The sequence below is a fragment of the Balaenoptera ricei genome, chromosome 9 (assembly GCF_028023285.1).
Source record: "Balaenoptera ricei isolate mBalRic1 chromosome 9, mBalRic1.hap2, whole genome shotgun sequence".
Taxonomy (NCBI): domain Eukaryota; kingdom Metazoa; phylum Chordata; class Mammalia; order Artiodactyla; family Balaenopteridae; genus Balaenoptera; species Balaenoptera ricei.
In genome coordinates, this window is record NC_082647.1 from 67,640,535 (window position 1) to 67,656,232 (window position 15,698).

Genomic DNA, 15,698 nt, shown 5'->3' on the forward strand with positions numbered 1-15,698 from the left:
CCAAATGCCAGGGTGAGCTATCTGCTGCTGCTGTTTTTCCTGGCCACTCACGTCCCTGCTCTGTCTTTGAAGTTGTACTTCAGTGTGTCTTTGAACAAATTCTCTCTGTAACCTCTTTTATGTCACGACACTTCAACTCATCATGCAGCAGTTACCAGTTAATCTTGCTATCATCTGTCTCCTACACTTGTCCTGCCCACACCCCTGGGCTAACTGCATATTATTTAATATTAAAAATGGAATAACTGCACTTTTCCTTCATATAGTATTTTATGCTGCACAAAGTACTTTCAAATATATTATCATTATTTTTAGTTTGAGCCTCACAAATGTGTAATGTGAATAGGGAATGATAAGTATTTAAACATTTATTGAATATGCAACTAGACACTGTGGTAGGTAATTTCTATTTTGTATATATCACATTGAATTTAGTTTTCCCGATGTATTATCTACCCCGTCCCTTACCTAGTAAGAAGCCAGGAGAATAACAAGACTTATCTAAGTTCACATAGTCTGGAGCTAGAACCCAGATATTCCATCACCAATTTCAGGGCTTCTCCATTGCTCCAGACCGCCTTCTGTGTCCTGCAGGTGATTTGCTTAAACAAGCCAGTTATAAAACTTAAATCACTGGGTTGCATAACAATTTACACGATTTTCCTGTAGTACTTATCACAATACACAATTTTTACTTTGGAGTAGACCTATGTCCTTCTTTGAGTTTAGGAGTATAGCATAATTATCTTTTATCTATAGCAAATAGAAAACACACAATAACTATCTGATGAGTAAATGAAAGGATGACTGTGACACAGAGAGCAACATGTAGTAACAATCTACTTACTCTAGTTGGGAAGGGAATTTAAAGTCACACTGACAATCCAATTTTATATATATTGGATTAGTATGAATCAAATAGGGACAGAGAAACCACCCAATAATTTGAAATTAGGAAAGTTTAATATAAAGAAGTATTGACGATAGCAGGCGATTAGAGTAATGAGAGATTGGCTAATAAGAAATAGGGAAAAATCTAAATAATACAGGAAGAGCTGATTATAAGAAGCAGACAGTATCCCTAGGAAGAAACCCCTCCCCACCCTGACCCAGGACCGAGATCAAGACCTTGATGCTGAGGACACAGGCATGACTCACTGGTGACAGAGAAGTCACTATGGTGCCACTCCGACAGGACTTGCTAGAAATCTGCCCATTGGAATATGCGGGGAAATCAGCTCTCTAGGGTACTGGGAAAATGTCCACAGCGGGCTGTCTCACCACAACAAAACCTTTTCAACAAGGTGACTAAGAAAACTTCTGGAATCTGGATATTGCTGGCTGCTGGGCACTGGGGAGGTTGCAGGAGCCTGAGGCTGCCGAACGCCCTCACACTGTAAGAGTCTGATGCTGGAGAAGCCCAATACTTCACAGCCTTCCTAGTGAGCACACCAGAACCAAAGAGAAAATCCTTTCCTTCTTCAGTGTCTCTCCATCGCCCACTACTGACAAAGCCTAGCATTGTGCAGCTGGCAATGGAAAAACAGTAAAATGGCCCAAATCCATTTTCACCGAGCAGGCAAAAAGGGTGAATTGGAGCTTAGGGGCAATACATTGATAATTAGTACAGTCTTCCTGATATCATCTTAAATTATTGTTACATTTTGTTGCCTTAATAGCAGAATTAAGTGGTGGCTTTTCTTACTATTAAAAAAAAATTTCCAATTTTTATATTAGTCCTGATACAGCTTATTCAATCAAATGATAAAAACAAAAGCTTATGTGATTTGGATTTAAGGAAACTTAGGTTCTTTTTTGACCACCATCTGCAGCATCTTTGACTTTGGCTCAATTAAATTCACTGAACCATACATCATTTGTATAATGAATAACAATTTCTTCATATTTTTCCCCATAGCTCATGGAGAGATTGAATTAAGAAATCTTTATAAAGTCTGTACCTAATCCCTGTCACATAATATTCACTTTCCAAAGTGGTTCATAATGATATTTCTAATGTGTTTAGAAGTGTAAGATGAGAGACCAAGTATTCTAGTTAGTTTCTCAAGGACTTTTTAAATCTACTTATGCTCTTTGTTATTCAGAGAAGTCAAAATATATTTATTACCAAATTTCTGTCTTATGGAAAAAAATAGATTAACTTAGGTTGGGTTAATTTAGACTTCCTTCATTCCCTTGTTAATGAAAAAGAGTCAGAGATATCTTGGGATCATGGCTACATCAGCCAAATCTGTTAGATAACTGGCAGGGTTTAGCATATCAATAAGCCCACATGCTCAGTGACTACACCTCTGAGGTTATGTTGTTCCTTACACCTTTGTTGTAATTGAAATAAAACATGCCTGTGATACCACTGTGTTCCCTAAAGTCATATCACAACTGCATCAACATTTGGTGACTTAACGCTACTTGGGAACTCTTCCAGAAGGGAGCACATTAAAATGTTTGCAACTAATCAAAAAGGATGTGCTACTATTTGCATATAGGTTGAGTCAGATAAACCTAATTTGGAGAAATGGATTTGGAACTGAACATGTAACTTTAGAAAATTTACTTACACATTCTGAGTTTTCTCATCTGTAAAAGAAGGAAAATAAGACTACCTCATAGTATTGATATGATATATATATGAAATAACTTACATGAGGCATTTGTAGATTGACTGTCAGACAGTGACAGTTCAGTAAATGGAATTTGTATGTGTTTTTTTCTCATCCTAGTTTTTTAAATGCTTAAACTCTCCCCCAGTGTATGTATGTGTGTATGTGTCTGTCTGTCTTTCTCTGTCTTTTTGTCTCTCTCTGTCTTCTGGCTCTGCCTTTCTGTATCTGTCTGTCTGTCTCTAAATGTATATTAGTATATAATCTATACATATAATTATATATTATATGTACAAGTATGTATATATGTGTATATATATATTATATATATTAAAATCTCATATAAACTGATCCCTGCCTACCTCTTCTTATCTCATCTCATTCAACACTCCTGATCACTCATTGTCTTCAGCCACCACACTGACCTCCTATTCATTCACATACTCAGTTCATTCTCCCTTCCAGGCATTTGCTCTTATTGATCCAACTTCTTGAATTGCTCACTCTCCGGATAATTCTATGGTTGGACCCTTTCTCATTATTTGGATCTAAACTTAGAGATGAGCTCTTCAAAAGCATCTCCCCTGACCGTGCTACCTTACCTAGCTCTCCCTCATTTGCCAGTTACCCTATGTTCAATGACTTCTATTTCCTTCATAGAAGTTACCACTATCTGAAGTTTTTATTTACATATTTTGTCACTGTTAAATGTAATGTCTCATTCATTGTTGTATTCACAGTGTCTAGAAAATATGTGGCATAAAATAGATGATAGTTAAAAATGTCTCAAATGAGTGGAGGATTCAGACATCCTTGAAATCTTGTAGAATTTCCCTCACAGTCCTTCTTAAAGAAAAAGTCCATTTACAAGTCTTAGAGAATTTATGGAGGGTTATCAGTTTATGGAAAAGATGAGATACATTTACTCACTGAAAGTTTTTAGTTTAAATAGCTGGAGATGTAAACCATCAAAAGTGAAGTGGCCACTTCTCTATTAGTTGTCTATTGCTGGCCAGCAAGCCTTCCCCAAATTTAGTGATTTTAAACAACAAAAAAAACATATTATTTCTCACAAGTCTGTGGGTCAGCTGGGCTCTAGTGCACGATCTCAGGATGCACATTACCTATGAAAACAAATTAAGCTTTCATCCTCAAGGAGCCTAGCCAGATTTCTTCATATGGCAGCTGGCAGTGATTTGATAGTGAGCCTCAACATGTAACCCTCAGCCTTCAGCACATTTGCTGATATCTCATTGGCCAAACAAGTCACATGACTGACTAAGCACAGTGTCCACAAGGATATGGATATCAGGAAGTGTGACTACAGGGCAGGGGAAAATGCATCCTATTGCACAGTAACTTCTCCTGGCCTCAGACCTAACATGGAGTACAGCTGCCATTGCTAGATAGGGTCTCATTGCATCTGGGAGCTAAATTCTTGCTTAGCCACTGCTTTTTTATTCTCAGAGTTATGTCACCATTCCAGAAAAATTTAGACTATATAATCTATGTGGTTCCATTTAAGGGAATCATTAAATAAATTAGGCTCTCCTAGTTCATGAAAGAAACATATCGCTAGTGAAACTGTATCTTCAGGGAGTCAGGGACAAAAGGATAGAAGGAAGAGCAGATTCAGCGTTCTACTGCCCTCGAACAAGGACTCTGTGTCTAGTTTTCAAACATCTGAAAAACCTGTTATCCACATTTATTTTTCATATGATTATAGTAAGTACATGGACTGCACATTGAAGATATAATTTGTATTGTTGCAGTTTGGCAGGTTTCCCATGATTGGAATGAAGAGTCATCTGCACAAATGATAAATGGAATATTGAAGATCATGAAAGTAGTTCTTTCAAGTTAAGATTTCCTTTTGGTCAATTCATTAGACAAGGTTGAGTGTCTAGTAGGTGTAGCAGGCATGATGAAACAAACAAACAAAAACAGCATTGGGTCTCAAGACCTCACATTCTACCTTCTTGGGCATAAGTGGGAAAGTGAGTTGAGAGGTTGGGATAAAATTAAAAAGGAGGACAGCTAGGCCTTGCAATGAACTGTACCAGGAAGAGGGAGTTATGGAGAGAGATAGTCTTCGCACAGTGTCAAAAATCAGCATTATTGCTCTTTGGTAGCAGATTTCATGGATTCCTCAGTTTATTGAAACTGTTTCCTGGAAACTTTACATTCCCTTCATTTTTCCCAAATGCAATGATCTTTCAATTCCCATCTTCTTTTATATGTTTGTAGCATTTAATCTTCCCTTTCATATGTAGACATAAGACTGTTAATTTTCCCATCCATCTTTAAAATAATTTTTTATTCCCATGTTTCTTTGAAAATGTGTACCTCTGTTTTTTAATTCCTTTCTGAGTAATACTCTTTTGACTTCTCTTGCTCCTGGCATCTCCCAATCAAATGTACCCAAGTTTAATCCTTATTCTTTTCTCCTTTATCTTTACTCTTATTTCCTTGATATATTCGGCTTATTATTGGTACTTATTAACATTCTACAGTATATAATCATAGTTACTATAATCTCACTTGGAGCAAGCATCGTAACACCCTGGATTTGTGAACACCTAGGGCAATTTCTTGGATACCTTGTTCTTTGGAAGAAACACACTTGGGAGATTTTTTAAAGGTTTCAGATCGATTCTCACATAGCCAAATGTTCCTGTAGCCATAAGCTCTCCAAACTCTTAATTTTCCTATCTGCTCAACTAGCTTCTACTGAGCTCCAAATACCTCATCCATAATAATCACTCAGTACATGTGGTATGAATGAATGAGCTCTATTTCTCTCCATGTTGCTCTTCCACTCAAGAACTGACAATGAGTCCCTAGCACTTACTTTTATGATAGCTTTATGACTTTAAAATTACTCTAGGATATAGTCTCAATATGCTTACTTTTCTTATCTATCTCAGTATAGTCCCTCTACTAGTTTTTGTGGGCTCTCTGCATGTTATAGATCCTATTCTCATTCTGCACTAACAGTTTTGCACATATAGTTTTTGCCACCTCCACTAACCTCTTTTTTCGTTATTCCTTACAAGGATAAAAATAAGCCTAATTTTTAAAGTTTTAACATTTGCCAGGTGCTATGCTAACTAAGAGTCTTAATGCCTCAGCACCTTTAATCCTTGAAACAACTTTATGAGGGTGGTATTTTATTTTTTTACTCTGTTGACCAGGAAATTGAGGCAAGGGAGGTCTGATGACTAGTCCAAGGTTACTCAGCATGGGGGTATCAGAGCCAGTGTGAACTTAGGCAAGAGTATCTCAAAACCCTTTAGTCTTCCCACTGTGCTACCAGCCTTCAAAGATCAACCCCAAACCCACCTTCCCATTGAACTTTAATCCAAAGAAGTTTGGCCTCTTTTTCATCTTCTTTCCCAGTGTCAAGGGGCTCTGTCTATCTCACAGCCTAAAAATAATCACCTACTTCCTGGGCTATTAATACAGTTCCACCAGAGGTGAGTCTAGCTTGATTCCTACAAGATTTATTGTGAGCCCAAATGTAAGTCTTTAAGAATCACCTCAAATTTGTGTAAAGGTTAACAAGAAAAGAGAGAGAAAGAAACCCTGTTTTGTTTGAACGTAATGTGCCTATTGACTGTCAGTACTGTTGGTTAGGATTAGTAATGCCAAAAAGGTAATATAAGGGTGAGAAGAGTCTTCTGTCACGAGGTCCCAATTGAGATGATTTTCTCATGGAGTCTCCATTGTTATTGTGACATACCATTGAAACATTCAGTATTGCACTCCCCTGTCAGTGGTCTGCAGTGAACTATAACATTAAAATGTTGTATAAATTCTATCTTTCCTTTCCTCCTTCTTTTTATCACCTGGTTGACTGACTCTGAGATTTATGAAATCTGTTTTCATGTACTTTTCCCATAGAGGCTTCCTCAGGCTGGCCTCTTATTTGCTTTGGGATGCTGTTCTGGGTCTCTTCCCAGCTTCCCCCTCTTTCTGTATGTGCCCTTCACTGCTAGCTGCTCGCTTTGAGCAGAGTTCTGGCATTTCCTCTAGCAGTGCAGGAACTTTGCTGGAAGAGCAAGCTCCGCTCATGTGAGAATCCTATCTCCCACAGATTTTCAAAGGAGTTTAAGCCGGAAAAGTTGGTTAACTTTGTAATCATTGTTACTACTTCAGGCATCTGTCTCCTAGAAGCTCCTTGAGAATAGGCAAAGATGCTTTATTTATTTACCTGGTTTCTCCATACCTCCTACGTAATAGATATTCAATAAATATGTGATGGTATGGAAAAATGTAGACTAAAAATTATTTGGCAATTATTTCATTAGCTCAACAGAAGATTTAAAAAGGAAAAAAAAAACTTACTTTTCTAAACCCTTGGTGGGGTTAGATTCTTTGGTCAGATGATCTTTGAGTCTCCTTGTATTGGAAGTTTTAGTGCCTGAGAAAGTGTCTTTTCTGTAGTAAATAAGTATTTTACGGTTAACCTATAAGTATTACCAAAAGTTGTAATTAAAGAATATTACCAAATACACAATTAAAATAATTTACAAAATATTCATTTAGACCAGTATAAAGTGAACAAAAACAGTTTTATCTCAAGAATAATTCTCATGTCCCTAAACTTTTCCCAAAGTGAGAGGTTAAAGAATATCATTGAAGAACCTGGGTTTTGGGAGTCAAAAGTTGGTTTAAATCCTGCCTCCTTTCCTTACTAAATATAAATTTGGCTGAGTTATAGGACCTTCCTGTGTCCCAGTTTCTGAATCAGAAATAGAGAAATAATAACATTCATCTGACAGGCTATTGTAAAGATTAAATCAGATAGTGTATGTAAAAAGCATTTAGCACAATCCCTGGCAAATAATAAGGATCTATTAATTTTTATTAGAATTATATTTTCTCAGAAATTTCCAAATAAACTAGCCTTTTGTAAATCCAGACACTGGAAGTTGACTTCTGATCTCAGCACCCTTTATTCTAATACTTTTTCTTTTCCATCCTGTTGTATAAGTAGTGTCTGAGGTCTACAAACTGACTCTGCTGTTGATAGTCAGGGCCTGTCCAGCATGCTTTTCCAGGAAGGAAACTGTATTTAGCTTTCATTCGTCTTTACATGCAAAATGGTGGCTTGAATGCTTCCTTCAAACCAAAGTGACTTTTTGATTTTTTAGTGTAAGTATGCATGTATGTGTGTATGTGTGTTCTGTTGTTATTGTTTAATTTCAGCTGGATAGGCAATCTTCTAAAAATATTCTATTACAATGGTAGATATGATTTGTCTCAATTAACTTTGGCACAATTATATGAGTGTTTCTCGGTACCTTTTCCTTTCCCTCTCCATGAGCATTATCAAATAAAAACTCTTCCTTTGAAGAAAAACCTTTACTTAGCCAAACAAGTGTTCTGCTCCCCCATCAACTAGGTTCTCTGGCATTGTGCAGGTATTCATCACAGGTCTGCAAACTTAATATTTTGGAAATCCTTTTAGAAGAAATAGAAGAAATGGAAGTATCATCCTTGCTTTCACTAAGGTCATGATCTACTTGAGGTGACAGCATTGATACAGAAGAGACAACTAACTCCCTGCATATGTGTAATAATTCTACTTTTAGAGTAATTATGTTCACTGATACTCTTCTTTGTCATCATTCTGGGGGATGTGTCTCTGCACCCCCAGATGCGGACTTTGGGTAGAAATACTTCTCAGATCTCACATTCCTGTTACACTTATATAAATGTATTCACATGTTTATTCAGAAAAATATTCACTAAACCTCGCTAGGGCTTGTCCCAGGAGGACCTTTGTGCCATATCACATGTCATGTTTTTTTATAACAACAGCAACCTGCACCTCTCCCAATGTCTGGGTTGGGTTTCCCACCTGTAAATTACAGCACTTGCCTCCAACACTTGATGGTAAATTCCACTCGTGTTATCTGTCTCCTTCACCAGACTTTAAAGTCATTAAGGGGAGTTTCTCTGCCTTTATGATCATTGTATTCCCAGTGCCTAGCACAGGGCCCGGGATGTAGTAAGCTTCCAGAAATGCCTGATACATTATACTAGGTGATGCCTTCGTCTTTCTAAAAGTAGATTCTGGATCAGGCACTAGATCAGAGGTAAGGCCAGCATTCATCTCAGCTGCATCTAAAGAGACTAAAAAGTTCAAAATGATGGAATCTGGCTGCATAAACCATATTTATGTCTTTGCATTCTAAGTTCACTTTACCGGTTTAAAGTTAATTCCTTGATTTTAAGCTGTGTTTTACTTTCTGCCTTTATACTCCTGCATATGTATGCCCCTGTGTGCTTCAATAACTTAAAGTGAGAGTGACACAAAACTCTTGTCTTTAGGCACTTGAAAGAAATGGTACTTTTCTTCCTTTCCTAAATCATAGTTGAGCTTTTCAAAGCTTTCACTAGAAATTTCCCTTTTTGCTTATTTGTTATTTTGGTCTTGCCAATGACTCGAGATGAAAAGCACACCTATTTTTTGTGTGACTGTGTCTGAGAAACCTGTAAACAGCCTTCACGCTAGCAATTGAATCAATGTTTTATTTTCAGTTTATACCCTTATATTAATTTTGATGATCTCACAAATCGTTAAGTGATAAATAAAGAGTGAAAATATTGGGGATGTTTGGAATAATCTCTGCTTTAAAGTTTGCAAATGCTGATCTCCTTGGGCCAGGAAAAAAAAAAACTCACTTCACTCAGACATTTTGCCACTGTTGTTAAGAACTCCGCCCCCCTTCTTTTTAATCCCAGAGATGCCAGGGAGACAAACTTTTTAGGACAAAAAGAAAAACTGACTTGTTTTCTCTGGGTTTTGGCTGTGACTTTAGCCGTTGCTTTGTTTTATTGTAATTGGATACATTGGCATGAAAGTTGAAGTAGATTCCAAGGAGTATATGCTGGGCTTTTTATTGGCATATCAAACAAGGAATCATTCAGGCCATACGTTAGCAAGCAGCCAAGTAATTAATAATAACACACGTGGAAGAAAATGAATGTTTTGGTTGAGAAGGAGAATGAGAAGTCAGACAAAGGCCTGGGCTTCGTGTCCTTGCCCTCAGCAGCAGCAAAAATAATGTTATGAATAGCATTTAACTTGAATTTGCAGCAAACTGCTGCTTTGATCATAAACAATTGCCAGATGGTATACATTATCTTTCTTTTTTCTTCTTTCACAAAAGCGGCATTAATTGCAGAGCAGCCCAGGGCTCCACTCAGCTCATCAGTGTGATAACACTTCATGACCCTGATTAGCCGTCAGTCTACTCAATTAAAAAGATCATTTAGACATTCACCCAATCATTTGCCTATCGAGCCACCTGGGCCTCAACCAGGGGCTCCATTTTTAACATTCTCCTGCCCTCTCTCATCTTGCCTGGCTTTTTTACATATCTCCAAAAGACGTAATTGAATTAAATAAAGCGTCTCAGGGGCAGCTGCAACATCTGCTGTTTGTGGTATGTCAAGCCTTCAGCATTAAAAACAGTTACATATGCTCCAAATTAGCAGGTCGCCAAGATGAAACAGTCGATGATAGTGTTTTTGTGCCAGCGTGAGAAGCAGCTCACAGCTGTGTGCAATTTACAATTAAAGGCTTTATCAGAGCTCAATTGTACTAGTGAATCAAGTGGTGAGAGGTCAGTTAGTGAATTAGGCCAATTAGAGCTTGTACAGTTAAATTATCTGTCTTATTACCTACTGATAAACAGCCTTGTCATATCTCTACTGGAAGGATGGAGCGGAATGAGTTTTATGAAGTGATAATACATGTTCACTATAGTGGAACTTTGTGGTTTGTGAATTTAAAATCTGTAGCAACCAAACGGCTTCATAAATCCTTTAAAACAGCAATAAAGCAGGAAACTTGGAATTGGTTAAAACACTTCAGATTAGGTTGGTTATATCTACTTGTGAATTCTTCTCCAAGGGCAAGCTTTTTAAAAAGATTTTACAGAAGAATGATATATGAATCCCCAAACTTTATTATTGAATATCTTTTTTTTTTTAATTTTAAGAATTAACTTCAGTGAGAAAGCAAAACTGGCTGGAAAATTTAATGACCATGCATTTCAAAACAGTCCATGAAAAGCAGAGAGTTTCATGGATGTAATAATTTATTTCTTTTGGAAGCACAAATTCATCAATCATCCTCATAATCAGAAAAAGTATGCATAGTTCAGAAGTTGCAAGCCTTATAAATAGAACAAGCCACACCCATTTTTATGTTTCTGTATAGTAAGTTGGGAATCAATGAATAAAAGACTGTGTTTAAATCTTCTATGGTAAAGTCATTGGTAAATTATTTTTATTATGACTTTTCACTTAAACAGTCTTGTGGCAAATAGTGGGAGGTTTTTGTTAATACAAGTATCATTGACAAGTGAGGTCACTTATATCAATCAGACTAAAAAAGCTAGACCCAGAATCCTTCTTGAATCAATGGTCAGAAAGTAGTCTGGAGAATACATCTTACATAGCACATATTTATGTCTCTTAGCATACTTTTTCCTAGAATAAAGATTTAAATTTTTAATATTGGAAAAAATTCATGAGAGACATTTTAAACAGTGTCTCTGAATTGATTCACTCTTTCCTTAACAATAACTTTTTAAAATTCTATGATTAATTTATTAATTTAACTTTATTTTTAGTAAAGGTACAGAAACAGTTATATTCCTCAAAAAATAATATAACCTTTTGCTTTATAACAGGTTTCTATTTGGGAAGAAAATTTATTAAATCCAGTATTAAGCATTATAATGAACATCTTACTATTCATCAGCTACATATGTATCCTTCTTTAAAGAAAAGTATTCCAAAGTTTAGTTAATAATGAAGACCCAATATCCTATTTATAAAATATGTTTATATTGAAGTGTGATCAATTCTCTCCTCTGAGAAGCCACAACCTTATAAAGATATTAATTTATCTCAAGTAAATCTATGACTATATTGCAATGTTAGTTAAAATCATCAAATTGTTTTACTGAAATGTAGTAGAGTAACTTTAAGATTTATTTAAAATGGGCACAGAGCATCAAATAAATTTCAAAAAGCGGAATTAGGAAAGGACATATTCTAACACCTCTCAGAATGAAAATAATATATACCTGGCATAGTCATAGGTACAGCAAAAGAATAAATTTTAAAAGTACAAATCAGATGCAATTTAAAGATTTTATTAGAAGAAAATGTGCTCTTTCAAATTCATGAGAAAATATAATTTTTAATATGGTATTATAACAATGATTGACAATTTTAAAAACAAAGTTAAAATATTTATACCACTAAAATATGATTTATCATACTTATATGATAAAAATACTAAAAAACTTTTAGGAGGATAAAGGCTTAAATATTAAATATTTAAAAAGAAATAATAAACTCACTAGAAGAAAATATAGAAGACTTTAAGTATCTTGGTTGTATTGGAGAGTTTCTTTCCAAGTATGACAGTAATGGTAGACAAAGCTGTCAGAAAACAGAATCAGATCTGGTGACATAAAATATACCCATGTTTCCACACAAAATTTTTTGATTATGTATAAAAACAAAGAGAATGGGAAATTATATTTAAGAAGCAGACATTTCAGTATAATTAACATACAGATATGCATTGTAAATCATATAAATTTACTATTGAAAAAATAAGCCAATGGAAAGAAAAAATCAATTTAAAAATAAATACATATATGAACACACAAAAATAAGTGTGTAAAATATTCTCATTAATAATCACAGAAATATTTATTAGAACAAAGAATAGGTGTCATATTTTAGATAACATAAAGCTCACTGTCTGGTTATATCATAATTCATCTCCTGAATTGTCAGAGAAAACCTACCACGACAGGACAAATATAAAAGGAAAATTTGTAGTAGAACTGAAAAAGAATAGCTAATTTTTATTGAAAATGATGCAAAGTACATGGCATGTATTTAAAAAACGAGATGGTAATAATTAGTCTCCATATTTTACAAATGAGAAAACTGAGGCTCTAAAAGGTTAAATGGTAGCTTGCCTAAGATTACAAGAGTAGCATGTATATATGTGTATGGGGATTTTATTTTCCATGTATATGTAAGTGTATGTGTGTATTGTTCTTGTTAGAAAATGGAGATAGTTCTCAGTTCATTATGCAAAGCAATATCTGACTGTGTTTCAAGAATGCTTCCACAGTGGTGATTTGGGGTATGCCACACGTGCTCCTTTTGCTAAAAAAATAGAGACATGTGTTTGCAAAATACTCATTTTGAAATAGCAAACAACTACCTAGTTGAAAAGATCTGAGCTTCCTTCCAATGTCTTTATTGCTTCCGTGAAAAACGTTGAGAAATAGACACTGTAAAGATAGAAGGTTGAATAAAGCACAATGTAGTGAACTACTCAAGAAGCAAACCAGTGTTCATGGGATGATTCTTTTGTGCTTATTGTCCCATTTGTTATAAATTTTTAAAAGTCATTGTTCTGAACCATTTTGATAATTTGACTTCAACCAGTAAATTATTTGAAATCAGATTTTTTTTAATCATTAGTTTTGCCTCCAAACTCTTCTCTGGCTTGGATAAATTCATTTGCTTCTTGGGAGGTACAAGATCAAAGATTCATATTGCACATAAAAAATTAATTCTTGGTCCATTATTATTTTCAGCCTGTGTTAATAATGTATTAGATGGGCTTATTGCATAGATATGGATGTATAGATGGGCATGCTTTGGGTTAGGCTGGTCAGATGTACTTCTGAGATCACTCTTATTCCAAACCAAATCTAATGCTTATTGGTTTAACATTTTAAGAAATATGACTCAGTTCATAAAAGAGGTTTATTGAAAGTGTACTTATCAAAACATTCTCCTTGTAGAGACTATATTTCTAATATTGATCAAGCCATCTTCCCGTGGTGTACAGATGATTAATTCACTCTTAAATCTTATGAGATGAGTAAGCCACAAAACAACTTTTCTAAAAAACTATAAAAGTACAAATACAGTTGCATAAAAAATACATAAAACCCTCATATACATCTTCCTATTATTATGCCTGTTTTTATAATACATAAAATAAATATATTTAAGATAGAAAATGTTGCACCCAAGTAATTATAACCAAGGATACATTTAGTATATCTATGATACACAAAAGTACTTCCAATTTTTTCAAGGAAATATAAATTTTTAATTCCAAGGAATAAAGCCATAGTTGAAAAATAAGTAAAATAAAAGTACAAGGAAACCTCTAAGCTCTTTAATAATAAACTTCGTACCCCTAAAATTTATTTTAAATAAATCACATGTAAAGAAGTATTTTACTTCTTCTACTGAGTTATTTTGTAATGTGATCAACCTGAAACACATGATAGTAAAATTATATTTCAAATTTAAGTGCTTCTGAAAATCACTTTTTAGAATTTTATAATGTAAACACTATTAGAACAAGTTTAAACCATTTGTGATAATAACTCTCTAATCCATATCTAGGCTTCTGAGTGTTGTGGAGAAAGTCATATATCTATGAGGATTAGTCCATCTCCATACTTGTTATCTCCAGGAGCCCTCCGCATTAACACAGCAGCCCCAAGCCCTCTCTATTCCCAACTGTACCTGTCTTCTTCCTTCCATACACACGGGCTATTTTAAACATATTACCCTCTCCTAAAATACTCAAGGCCCCTAAAACTATACTGCTCTCACAGTTTGGTCAATAAGTTTTTGTCTCTCACCTCCAGAAATTTACTCATGGTTTGTTTCTTACCATAGAGCACACTCTCTCTTATATGACCTTCAACTTCAAACTAATTTAACTTAGAAAGTCTTTAATTCACTTATTCATTCAACAACTAATTCCTGAGCACCTATCATATGCTAGGTATTGTAGTTTTTGGTCATACAGTGGTGATCAAAGTATCCACAACCTCTGCCCTCAATGAGCTTTATCATCTGCTTAAAGAATATAGCATTGTCCATATTTGCCAATATTGAGTTTTCTGGAAATACTATCTCATAAAACTTGAGCTGACTGTGGACTTCTTTGGTGGGGAACTCAACTTGCTAGTAACCAACAGAATAGTAGTAGGCATTTATGCCTTTGACTCTTGGTCCCTCCCTGTTGTCTCCTATTTTACCAACCATGACTATGTGTTCTTTCTACTGTCTTTGCTCTAACTTAAGAATCTCTTCTTCTGTGCAACTATGTCTATGACAACAGTTGGCTAGGGTATGGTATTATAAGTGGATGAGTACAAGATTTCCAAAGTAGAGGCTTTTCTGATTCTCCCATTAATCACAACTACTGTGTAATGGCCTTTTTGAACGGACCTGAGATTGCCAGTCAAGACCTCATCTTCCACTAAACTCTGCTTAGAAATTTACACTCCAGCAGCTTGGAGGCTTTTAATTCCCTGACATCACACATCTGACACAACGAGGTATCTAATTATGCCATCCCCACATCCTACAAAAACCTTTTTCTTCTTTGTTAACTTATGCCTCAAGACTAATATTGTGTTCGGGGATATTAAGTTCAACTCCAGCCTTGTATATTTTCTCATGGCCATTCTTTAAGGGTGTCTTTCGTGAGTCCTCCATTACAGAGCTGTTGTTCCTTGGAGGAGCCAAAGATTTTGTTTTAATACTTAAAGTACTGTAGTTAAATGACCCCTTTAGAAAGACTCCCCCAGGGCAAGAACATGGCATTATTTACCCCTGTATCCAAGGCCTAGAACAGTGGACACCCAATAGATACATGGTGAACTGAAATTACCATACATGACTAAAGCCAGCTTCACTGAGTTTTAATCACATAATAATGGGGTCAGTTTCTCTAATACATATATTTTATAGTTCTGTATTACATGGAGAGTTTATACTTCAAAAAGTAAATTTGGTGTGCCAGAATTTGAAATTATTCCCTTGATCAGATAATGTGTTAACTTTGTATAATCTAAAAGTAGTGGGGGGGGACCTTCAAGATGGTGGAGGAATAAGACGTGCAGATCACCTTCCTCCCCACAGATACATCAAAAATACATCTACATGTGGAACAACTCCTACAGAATACCTGCTGAACACTGGCAGAAG